The sequence below is a fragment of the Pteropus alecto genome, unplaced genomic scaffold (assembly GCF_000325575.1).
Source record: "Pteropus alecto unplaced genomic scaffold, ASM32557v1 scaffold17, whole genome shotgun sequence".
Classification (NCBI taxonomy): domain Eukaryota; kingdom Metazoa; phylum Chordata; class Mammalia; order Chiroptera; family Pteropodidae; genus Pteropus; species Pteropus alecto.
In genome coordinates, this window is record NW_006440645.1 from 3,464,256 (window position 1) to 3,476,464 (window position 12,209).

At 43.4% G+C, this 12,209-nt stretch overlaps 1 long non-coding RNA gene across 1 annotated transcript; it reads left to right on the plus strand.

Annotated features, from left to right (window-relative positions):
* Positions 1-1,620: 1,620 nt before the first annotated feature.
* LOC112484610 lies at positions 1,621-11,937 on the plus strand. The gene is made up of 3 exons (XR_003048068.1): positions 1,621-1,781; positions 4,780-4,912; positions 10,521-11,937. It is a non-coding gene; the product is annotated as an uncharacterized LOC112484610 (long non-coding RNA).
* The last annotated feature ends 272 nt before the right edge of the window (positions 11,938-12,209 follow it).

Consider the following 12,209-nt stretch of genomic DNA (forward strand, 5'->3'; position numbering starts at 1 on the left):
GAAATTACAGTAACTCATGGGTAGCAAGTAACGTTCCCAGACTTTGAGCTTCATACTGTGACACGATGAAAGAACTTTGGGGTTGGATTGTCAACCTTGGCATGGGCTGAGTATATTTTGCATACAAAAAGAATCATGAACTAGTGCCATTCTCCAAAAGTGTCCAGTATTACTTGACACACTCACACACACTCAGACACCTACACACAGACACACTCACAATCACAGACACACACAGACACACTCACAATCACAGACACACACAATCACTCACAGACACACACACTCAGAAACCTACACACAGACACACTCACACAATCACAGACACACTCACACAATCACTCACAGACACACACACTCAGACATATATACACTCACAGACACACTCGCACAATCACAGACACACACACACTCAGAAACATACACACTCACAGACACACTCGCACAATCAGAGACCCACACAGACACACACACAATTACAGACACACTCAGACACACACACACAGACACGCACACAATCACAGACCCCATACACACTCACAGACACACAGACTCACACACAATTACAGACACACTCAGACACACAGACACACACAGACACACATACAATCACAGACCCCATACACTCACAATCACAGACACAGACTCACACTCACAGACACGCATACACACACACATACACTCACAATCACACAGACACACACACTCAGACACACACAAACACACACAGACACACGGCCCGCGGCTCCGCTCTCCCACACCCGCACCCTCGCGGGCGGCATCGCGGGGCACACCGCTGTCCTTACCTCCTGCCAGCCAGGGAGGGAGATCGCAGCCCCCTCCAAGCCACGAAACCCAGGGGAATGCGTTCGCGGGACCGTCGCCCCGTCCGGGAGACCCGGGCGCACAATGAGGGGCTCTCCGGGTTGATGTGGGCGCAAGGAGGGTAGACAAGCTGACTGGAGAAGGCTGGAGGCTAAAGGCTGAGCGTGCACGCTGTGCCTCCGTGTCCCTCGGTCCCCGTCCGCCTGCCCGCCACACCGCACTGCCGGTTTTAACCATTGAAAAGCGGCCCTACAGGACCAGTGAGAGAGGAGCAGAGGGTGTGAAGCCATTAAGGCTGACTTGGTAATTATGGTAAGAAGTGACCTAATTGGCACGCTGGCCTAGACATAGGAAAGCCGAAGAAAAAAAAAAAGATCGAATGATTTAGTGATCTCATTTTTGCAACTGCGAACCTACTTTCCAACAAACATGGTTTTTAGACTCTCAAATTTTAAATTCTCAGAATATATAGTTTATTAAGATGTAGTGTCAGTACTGAAAACATGAAAGATACTTACTCTCTTCTCATTGCCACTGTGAAATGTAGATAAATAAGATGAAAATCAACCCTACCAAAATCGTATTAAAACTATGGTCTTTTTGTTAAACATCTGGTCACAGAGTGCGGTCTGATGCGGCTCCTGAAGCTTGGCGGCTCCTAGATGAGAATACCACAGTAGGTGAATTTATGAAACTGTTCATACTCCACAGGATTGTTTTGTAAAAGCCGTAGAATTCCTAGACGCTAACGGGGTCATTGAGATCACTGTGCAAACTTACTTTTTGCAGATGGGACAATGAGGCAAGCCAAAGGGATTTCTGGATGTTCGCCCAGAAGATCTGGAGAAGTGACTCCTTGCCCTTATGATATGACCCACAGCAGGTCATCAGGCATTCATTAACATTCATTAAGTGCCTGCTGTGTACCACATCTGTCTCGGTCCTGAGATTTCAAGGTAAGACATCGTGCTCACCTTTAAGGAGCTGGCAGCCTGGTGGGGAGATAGAGACATCCATGAAAAGTTGATCGACGCTGTAATCGATGTTTTCACCTGTCTTGCGGGAGCATGGGAAAGGGAGCAGCCAGCCCCCTGTGCAGAGTCCCGAAGAATGGAGAAGAGAAAGGGCCACTCCACAGAGAAGCAAGCGAAAAGGTTAGGAAGGGGTCAAAAAGCACCTCGAGTCCCCGGACGGAGCGAAGTTAGGTGTGGCGGGACTGCAGCTGACTAAGCAAGGCCAGCCCACACCAGGCTCTACGGGCGGAGAACGGGAAGGTTCCTGAAGGTGGTACGTGGTTGGAAAACTATTAAGGGTTTTAAACAAGGGCAGATTCTAAGGTGTTCAGATGTCATCGGATATGAGTTTAGAAAGTTACGTGTGGTGTGAGTGCGGAGACAAATAGGGAGGAGACAGCAGTGAGGAGGTAATTTCCAGAGGAAAAACTTAGGGCTGAACCAAGGCAGCCGGAGAGCCGGTTGGGAGGTTGGGACAGCTGGAGAGATGTGAAGAAATACAACAGGCAGGGCCTGGTGACTGACTGCTTACGGCGGGGGCCGCGGTCTAGACCCACCTCCGGGTTTCTGGCGGGGGCAAGAAGGCAGGCGACGGCGCCCTTGCCGAGAGAAACAGCACAGGGGTGGCTTCGGGACGTCCTGAGGTCTGTTGAGTTGGGTGTGCACGTGGGACGTCTGAGCGAGCGTCATGTAGGAGCTGGAAGGAGAGTCCCTGCGAGAGCAGGTGCGAGCGGGGAGCCCCATCGGAAGTCGGCCGCGTGCTGGGGCTGGGGCCGTGGAGGAGGCAGAGCCTGTGAAGGAAAGATGGCGGCCAGAGAACGAGGAGGGGCTGAGCAGAGAGCAGGGCTGATGGAGCCGGGGAGGAGGGACAGGCGACCAGGGCGCACTGTGGCCGCGCTCAGACCACTGGACTGAAGAGCCGTGAGCAACTGTGGTTTCTGGTCTCTGCGTGAGGGATCAGGAAGGGAATAGCAGGACGTGGCACCCTGGGGACAGGGAACAGAAGCTCCTTCACCTAGCGTCCGGCCTGGAGCATGAGGAGAGAGGGTTAGGAGAAAAGCGTTTTTTCGTAGTATACAGCTGATTTTCTTAACGCGAGACACCCAGAGTGAGTTGTGCGATGCTAACAGGGAGCGGGGCAGGGAGGGGAAGGCTGAGGAGTCCGAGAGGTTCTCGGGGGTCCGTCCTCCCCTCCGCGCACTGGGGGCGGCAGCGCCCTGTGGATCTCACAGGCTTGGGGGGAGCTCTGATAGCCCAGGGGTTCAGACAGTGTTTTAACACTGCTGCTAGGAAGGAACTGACCCCAAAAGGCATTAAGATGACTTGTTATTGCAGCCAATTAATGGTGGACCAAATCCGTGGGAAAAGTTCTATAAGAACTCCGTGAAGGATATGTTTTTATGAGAGTTCCTAAAAATAGCCCTGTTTTGTACATCAGGATTTGCATGTATCAATGTACCCGTCTTTGCAAAAAAAAAAAAAAAATGCCATTGGTAAAACCAATGGTATTGTGTATATTTATATTTATATATGTAAATATCTTCAGTGTGTTTTGAGAAACTTGGGCAACATGCCATATCGAATAGAACATGCATTATTTAGTCAGACAGACTTGCATTTAATTCTAGACTGATAATTATTTGCTGTGAGATAAATAGGTTAACCTCACTGAGCTTCAGTGTTTTATCAAGTATAAAAATGGAACAAATTATAGCTGACTTACAGATGTTTTGTGAGGATTAGGTAGTATACCATATTCAAGTGTTTGGCAGAGATTTGACTATTTATATCTGAATTTACTTTTAAACTATGAAATGCATAAATATCTAGTCAGCTGTGAAAAAAGAAAAGTGAAAACTATTTTAAAATTAAGAGTGTAATTTAAATCTATTTAAGAGAAGTTCCTAGTTCGAGCCTGGGTCTTAGACAGCCATCCTCAGAGTATTATCCTAGACCCCTAGACCCCCTTGTGGGGGGTGGGGGGTCATGAGACCCTTTCAGGAACTTCCGCAAGGCCAGAGCTAGTATCCCATGCATTCTAAGGTGGCGGTTTGCCTTTTCTGCTGTATCGACATTTGCTCTAATAGTACAAAAACAGTAGTGGGAAACCTGCTCGCACTTGAGTGTGAAGCAAGGCGGTGGTGCCGGACCGTGCCGGCGGCCGCTGGAATCTCCACTGCCGAGGACGGCCGTGTCACCGAAGCCCGTCTCTGGGGAGGCAGGAAAAAGCGTGCATCTGCTGCGCCCCAGCCTTCGGCCCTTTGCCTGTTCCGTGTGGTGAAAGGGGAGGCACACGCGGAGCCCCCGCTCTGTGCCAGATTCTCGGGTCCAGACGGCCGTGCAATTGAGTCGTGAGCCACACTGTCTGCTTTGTTCACGCAGCGTAGTTTTACGTGAAAAAACAACCGACAAATTTGGGTTATTCACACCTGGTTATTTGACGAACATCTTTTTCCAAACCAATTAAGTAAGCCTGTCATTTCAAGGTAAACAACTGGCAGTATTTACTTGCAATGAAAAATTTGAGCTTTCAAGTAAATATATTATTTAGAAAACTTGTATTTGCCACCATGAGCTTGACAGCTTCCCAATACTTAGTCTTTTCTAATAAGATGGTGATCTTTTTGATTAATGTGGCTTTCTGATGTTTATGACAAAATGTATTGACATTTGGAATATCCGCATAACTCAGTGAACCAGTATTTTCCAAATGACCGAAAATACGGGGTGCTTCGCCTGAGTTAAAGATGCACTCAAAGTGCAAGATAGACCAATGGATTTGCACATAACGGAGTGTGAAAGTTAACTGATGTGGTTTCCTGTTCCGCATCGCAGCGATGAGGTTTAAGAAACCAGCACTCGTTGAGTTTGGGCGTAGCCATCAGAGAAGAATATCCAGAATTACTTGAAAAGATTATTGGAATGCTCCTTCATTTTCCAGCTGTGTATCTGTGTGAATCCAGACATTCCTGACCTACTTCGAGCAAAACAACATTGCAGCAGATTGGAACAGGAGTGGCAGGAGAGTCCAGCTGTCTTCCACTGAGCCACGTATCGAAGAGACTTGCAAAAAGGTAAAACATTGTGACTTTTCTCACTAAATCGCTTTCTTTGGAAAATATAGTTATTAACAGAAAAAATATTTATGTTAACATATAGTAGATCTATAGTTATTTTTAAATCAATTCATAATCTTTTTAAAATTTCTGTTTTAATTCCTAATACGATGGATACTGATAGAAATAACCTAAATAAACAAAAGCTTCTCAGGATCCTCAAGGATTTTAAGATTGTAAAGGGTTCCCAAGAACCACTGTCATGTCGAATAGGCTCAATCCGAAACGAGAGCGGAAGATCATCAAAGGCCTAGCATCGTGTTCTGCCTGTAGATTGGCTGCCCGCTCAAGTGTATTTGTACTCTGTAGCTCTCATTTCCCACACACGAAACAGACACTTCGATACATAGACTTAACTATAGTGCTGCGTTCGACATCTGTCCTGTGGGGACCGGGACGAAGGAACTGGTGGAAACCGTCATGCGCATCCTGAAACTTGTCAAAGACAGTATCGCACCCCTGGGCACAGGGCCGAATCAGTACTGGGCATCCTTTCATCTGTGAGCTCAGTTTCAATCCCTTCCCGTCCCCACCCTCTCCATGGCAGAGGTTGTTGCGCAATTCTTGAAGTAGTTCTCTAAGGTCCCTTCGAAATGAACGGTTACTTCTAAAATGATGACTCTTACGTACTGAACCAGTGTTAACAATAGGCCTTACTCACCTTTCATACTTTCTGAGGAAATTTATTCACTTAGTAAATATTTGTTGAGCACCAACTTTATGCCAGGCACTATCGCTGTTGGGAGTAAAAGAATAAACAGGGAGGGCCGTTGCTCTTCGGAATCTGTATTTAGTGGAGAATTAGGTAATTGTCATACGGCTTGATAAGGGAATAATGGGGGGCTGTGCACGTCCATGGTAAGGGTGGAAGTGGGGCATCAAGGAAGATTCTCGGAGAAAGTAACGTCTAAACAGAGACCCAAAGGATGGGTCAGTCATCTTGGGTTAAAGGGTGGGGGTGTGGAGTCAGCATTTGAAGGAAGAAGGAGCAGCACAGACTATGACGCATTCAGAGAATGTTACGAAAAACATAACTATAGAAATTTGCCTTAATTTTAAAGGTGTGGATAAGACCAACGTATTTTCTTTGAGTTTTAGTTTGTTGGAGAAGTAGAGTAGGATATTTTAAAGTCATTATAGTACATTTATTTTATCATTTTTGTTTTTATTTATTATCTTATTACTTTAATTGATTATTTTTTAATGGTGACATTGGTTAACAAAATCGGTAAGTTTCAGCTGTACATTTTAACAGTAAAGCATATATGTATTTATATCATGTGTTCACCTCCCATAGTTAGATTTCTTTCTGTCGCCACATATTTGGCCCCTTTTACTCCAACTATCTCCCCGCAACCCCCTCCCAGGGTTAAGGACCTGAATATAAGACCCGACACAATAAAATATAAGAAAACACAGGAACTAAACTCAAAGACCTTGAACTTAAAGAGGAGTTTACGAATTTGACCTCAAAGGCAAAGGAAATAAAAGCATTATAGTACATTTAAATATATTTCATTTAAATCAGAATTACCATTCTCGTACAAGAATATTACTGGATTGAAAAAAATGATTAAAATTTTATTAAAAACCTGAAAAAATTGCATAGCTTCCCAAAGATTAGTACATCGAAAAAAACAAAAACAATTTTTATTCTTACTTTGTTTAAGGTACTGAGCTCAGTGCTAAAGACGTACAAAAGTCTAGTGTATAATGTTTGCTCAGGAAAAGTCTGAAAGACGAGTTCAGATATATTTTCTTTTCTTCCTTTAGACATTCAGTACGTATTTATTGAGCGCCTATTACCTTCCAGAGACTGAGGATGTGTTATTAAAAAGACACATGTGGCCCCTGCCCTCAGAGAACATGTGGCACAATAGTGACAAGTTCGTTGACTTTCAAATATTGGTCACAACATCAGACACCAAGTAATAACATCCAAGGGAGTAGTAAACATTACAGAGTAGAACTTTGTCGCCATTGGAAAAGGTTTGAATTGATGGAGAAGAGAGAGCGAGAACATCGAAGCCACAGAAACGATACTGGGAAAGGTCGGGAGGAGGGAAACGCCAGGTGCATTAGGGGCAGAGACTGGAGCAGTCGGCTGGGAGGGGTCCGCTAGAGGGATCGGCGTACAGAAAGAAATTGGGTACGCGGGCGGGGCGGTTTGGAGTGACCGCGTAGGAGGAGAGGTTTGGGCTTCGTTCCTCTTGCCACACTTAAGAAGGATGCTCCTGGTCTGTGAAGAGGGATTCTTTTGGTTATAGTAAATGGATTCCTCTTACATAAAATCCCCTATTTCACTACGCAGCATGTATCTGTTCATTCATTGCATCTCCTGTGAACGTTTCTCCTAATTGATATATAACATTTTATCAGTTATGTGATGGAATATTTTTGGATACATCCAGAAAACATATTCTGAGAGCCTCTTATATTCTAGAAGAGGAAATCCACTGATGACTTCGAGTCTCAGCCTGAGGTATCTACCACTATTTGGTCCCGGCCGGTTGACCACATCAGCACAGACTGCTGTTTTCAGTCCTCTGCAGCATGCCAATTACATGCGATGGCAGTCAGTGCAAGCCACGGCTAGCAGCAGTGTCGTGAGGCCACCGAAGCTGTGCGCACACAAAAATAAAAAGACGAGAAAAATACTGGACCAGTCTAGAGTATAAAAAAAGGCCGAAAGGAAAGAGGCGGGATGTAGTCTTAGGTACAACAGGGAGTTAGGACTGTGCGATTAATATGTTCCTATAGTTGGGGATCATTTAAGAATCGCTTTATTTTCTACATCCCATGGCTCGTTTAGACACAGCTAAGAAGAAAACTCTTTCATGCGGGCATTTTGGCCCAAGTGCCTGATAGTTACAGTGATATCATACTGCCTTAAGGCCACACAAACACAAAGCCTGGTTATATTTTAAATGTGCATCAGATAGAGTGGAAAGAACACAGGCTTCTGTGTCAGAAGTCTTGGGCACCGTTTCCTACAGTGCCACTTTGGGACTGTGTGAACTTGGAAAGTTATTTATTTCCTCTGATGCTCTGTTTTCTCATCCATAAAATGGGGACGATAAAATTTCCCTAATAGGGTTATTGTCAAAATTAAACTGTTTCGAATATGTAAAGTGCCTGATATATAAATAGGCACTAAATAACGAACTCTCTGAGTTCAATACGCCTTACAGTGCACAAAATGTGGACCCCCTACCAATCAGAAAACCATTTGTGAGTGAAAATATAAAACGAATGGAATCATTCAGAACCCCCTCATGAGCGTGACCAAAATGAATGATTTCATGCTTGGAAAAATGTACTATGTATCTAATACTCTTCCCTTTACAAATTTTATCTAGTTTACTCCTTAAAACATCCAGTGAAAAAGATATAATTTCCCACATTTTACAGATGAGAAAACAGGTTTAGGGACACAAGTGGCCGGGCTGGGGTCTGAACCACATTCTCTCTGATCCAAAGCTTCTGCTCTTAACCAGCTGCCTAGGCTGTCTTGATATATTACTTGTAACCTCTCTCTCAAGCATTTTCATGGATTCATTTTTCTCTTTTTTTTTTTTTTTTTTTTTGGTGCTATTATATTAATGGGTAATTTTTAAAAGGGTATTTTACCATGGAATTTAATTCAGAGGCTCCTTGTTGGCACTCTGTAAAAGCAAATGTACCCACACATACTGTTTTCCCAAAAGAGTACTAATTCATCCATTGTAGCTGCAAACCTCTGAGGTCCCAAGTCCGGAAGATTGAACCAGGAGGTAGAATAGTCCAAACCGATTTGGCTGCCTGAGTCCTTTACTGGAAAACTGTTTGACTCCATCTTATTGACACAGTATAGATCTCTCCCTAAAAATGTTAAACTAGCAGAAAAAGTAGAAACATGATTATGTAGATTTTAGATTTAACCATTTTCCATGTTTCTATTACAAGGAACTTATTAACCCTGGAGCTCAATTACTAAAAAAAAGGCCAACCACACATATTAACCACTTGACTGTCTCTGTCATTGAGTGATTTCCATGAGCCTGCGGCCGTTACCGCGCCCCAGCCCCAACGAGAGCCATCCTCAGGAGGTGTGGCTGTGGTTCCCATTTTAGAGATGGGCTCAGTGGGCTGTCGGGACTTGCATTTCTTGCCAAGAAGAAATGTGAACCCAGGCAGTGCTTCTTGCTGTGACGCTCTCTCCTTACCTTTTCAAGTAGGGCCACGGTAGTTCCTCACAGATGTGGGGAATCAACTAAGGAATTCAAACATCAGCCGAGTCCAGCCTTATCAGCATCCATTTTTAACTATTTCCTACTAGTTGGACATATAAAAAATTTCCTTTTGAGAAAATAAAACTTTTCCTGAATAGAATAGCATTATTTAAAAATTCTATTAAGCTTCTCAGTGTGTATTATAAGACTCAAATACATTAAATTCCTTATAGGTTTAGACTAGTTAATACTGGATTTTGTCTCATTTCTACTTTTAAATATCACATCTAGGAAAGAAATGTATTAATATTTACTTCATTGTGCCAAATCAGATTCTATTATTAAACTTGATCAAATATGAATCACTACCGTATAAAATTCAAAATCTGTGTGTGTAAGGTAATGAGAAACAGAGGCTGTTCTTATTTTCTGAGTATAACTTTTCAACTTTCATTATACTCTGTTGAAGGAAAAGGTTGCCTGATTTTGGGTCACTTAAAAGAAAGAAAGCCATTTTTTTTCTGGATAATAGATTGTAATAGAATCACTGAAATTATTTTGGGGAAACAGCTTTCATTCCAAGAGAGTGTAATGTGACTCTTAAAACTCTTGGTATTATAAAGGAAGAATTTGATGTTTGCTAATATAAATTAAGATTATCTAATCTAAATTCTCTTTATTCCTTCAGATTAATCCTTATGTGACATTTTTCCTCTATAAAATATAAACAATATAGAACCCTGAATTTTCTCTTCTGTCTTTCTAATATTTCATCTGGAGCTCTCTGTATTTCTAAGTCCATGAGTTTTTATGAATGTGATAATCATAGTGGTACTCTATCACTTCCAATTTCCAAACCTTAACTACTCAGTCAAAATCCAAGGGAATCCCTATTGTGAACAAAGTGCAAATTTAGGGGTTGGACGTTTTTTGCAATTACAAGAGAATAACATCATGAAAATTCAAATAGGTTAGAAACTCAGAGGTCATTTGAAACACTAAACTGCAAAGAACTCATTTGTACATCTGTCAAAACATAGGGTAATCGTTACGATTTTGAAAGGACTTTTCAAAGACCTTATCTACGTGGGAACTTGCATACCGACCTATGAGGAATATGTAATTTGCGTTAAACACAGAGTCTCATTCAAGAACTAAAGGTAATCTTTATCGAATCAATTCTAGACCAGAATTTCGGTAATGTAAGTGAGAATGTTCTTAAGGGAATAAATGACACAAATCAAACAGTATTCAAGTGCAGAAAGGACTTCAAAGTGCTAAAATATTTGACTCTCATCTTTACATGAGCAAACAGACTTACGAGCCTCCTACCTCCTCTTCCTCTGTGTTTCAAGGCAAGTCCAGCAGGAGACATGTAAGGGAAGAAACGCAATAAAACGAAGAATAAAGATGAGGGGAGACAGGGATCATGAGGAAGAAGGGTGACGAGAAGAAGAGATCGTGGCTAACAGCTTACGAGAGACTCATAACAAAGAGACGAAGTCCGATGATTCGGGTTAAGGATGGTCAGCAGAGGGCACGGAGGTGGAGGATGTGAGAAGCGAAGAAGCAGGAAAATGGGAGTCGGGACGTCTTAGAGAAAAGCGATGACTTGGCACCCAATCTAGAGCTAACATCGTCGTCAGTGTTTATGTGGTGAGGAAACAGCGAGGAGTGGGAACAGTGACACTTAGTGCCCGGGCAGAGTAGCGTATGTCAGGAACTTCCATCTCACTACCGGTTAGGAAAGCTTCAGAGAGTCGCTTGATTTTCATGGGCAATTTGAGTGAAAGGAAAGAAGACAGAAAGCTGAGTCAGGAAAGATCTTGAAGGTAGAGGGGTCCTCTTGGCAAAAGGAGGGAAAGTAAATTGGATTGTGTATTGGCACCAAGTGGGATTTGAGCCAATATGCCTTAAAGCAAAATTTCCCCAAAGTTTTCCAAATCTAAACACAGCCTATACGATTACTTACTTGATTTGTTTAAACCGTAGACCTTCTGTTTGAAAATAGCTTATTTAAAAAGGAAATTAACAACCTAAACAGTAATATCTGTTTCATGTGCTGGTTATGTTTTTTCCCTCATCCACATTAAAATAAATAAAATATTTGCCATGGAACCACCTAAGATAATATCTCATGTCACTGCTGCTTTGCATGCACAGGAAGTGAGTGAGTCCCAGGCCATGGGGACGACAGGAGGGGCCTCGTCTGATCCGGAGTGGTGGGAAGCTCCTGACGGATCCTCCCGAGGCAGGGACTGAAGCAGAGCAGTGGGCCTGAGGCCTGGGAGAAAGGGGGCCGAGGGGAGGAAATGGCCCCTTGAGGTCAGAGTGCACGGGAGTCGCACTCTGTCACTTCTGCCTCATTCTGCTGATCAAAGCAACTCAAAAACCAGCGCAGATTCAAGAAGCGCGGAGGGGACTGGACTCCACTTCTGGATGGGGTGAACGGAGAAGAATCTGTGGCCATTTTAATCCACCTCAACTCATAATAACAGGCGCAACAACTCGAGAGTCATCAACATAATCCAAAGGAGTGGTGTTAATTTGGGATGTCATTGTCATGTTCCTTTGAAGATATAATGTGTTTGGGGCTGAGTTTATGGACCAAGGTCAGGCAGAAGAGGAACGGAACATATGGACACTGTTATTCGAACTCTCGCCTGTATTTTGGGAAGCCGCTTCTCACAGATCCCGCCTGACGCGAGGGCGCACACTCACATGCACACGCCTCCAGGTCTGTTGCCGGTTTCTTGCACTACCTTTGTTCACGTGACCTAGAAAAATCACTTTTATAATATGAATGGAAAGAAGCAAATTAAAGTCTAAATTTATTTTAACCTAAAGCAAACACAAAATGTCTTATTTTTACATGGCATCTCTCAGTGGGTGAAATACCTAATTCACGCACCTCAAGAGACAAAAATTCATTTCAGGTGGAAGGATAGTTCTACTTCAGAGGGAAGATGGAGAAAGGATTTATAGTCCACTTAACTCCTAACGAAGAGTAATTGTTTTATGGAACACTTCTAGTCTGTTACTGT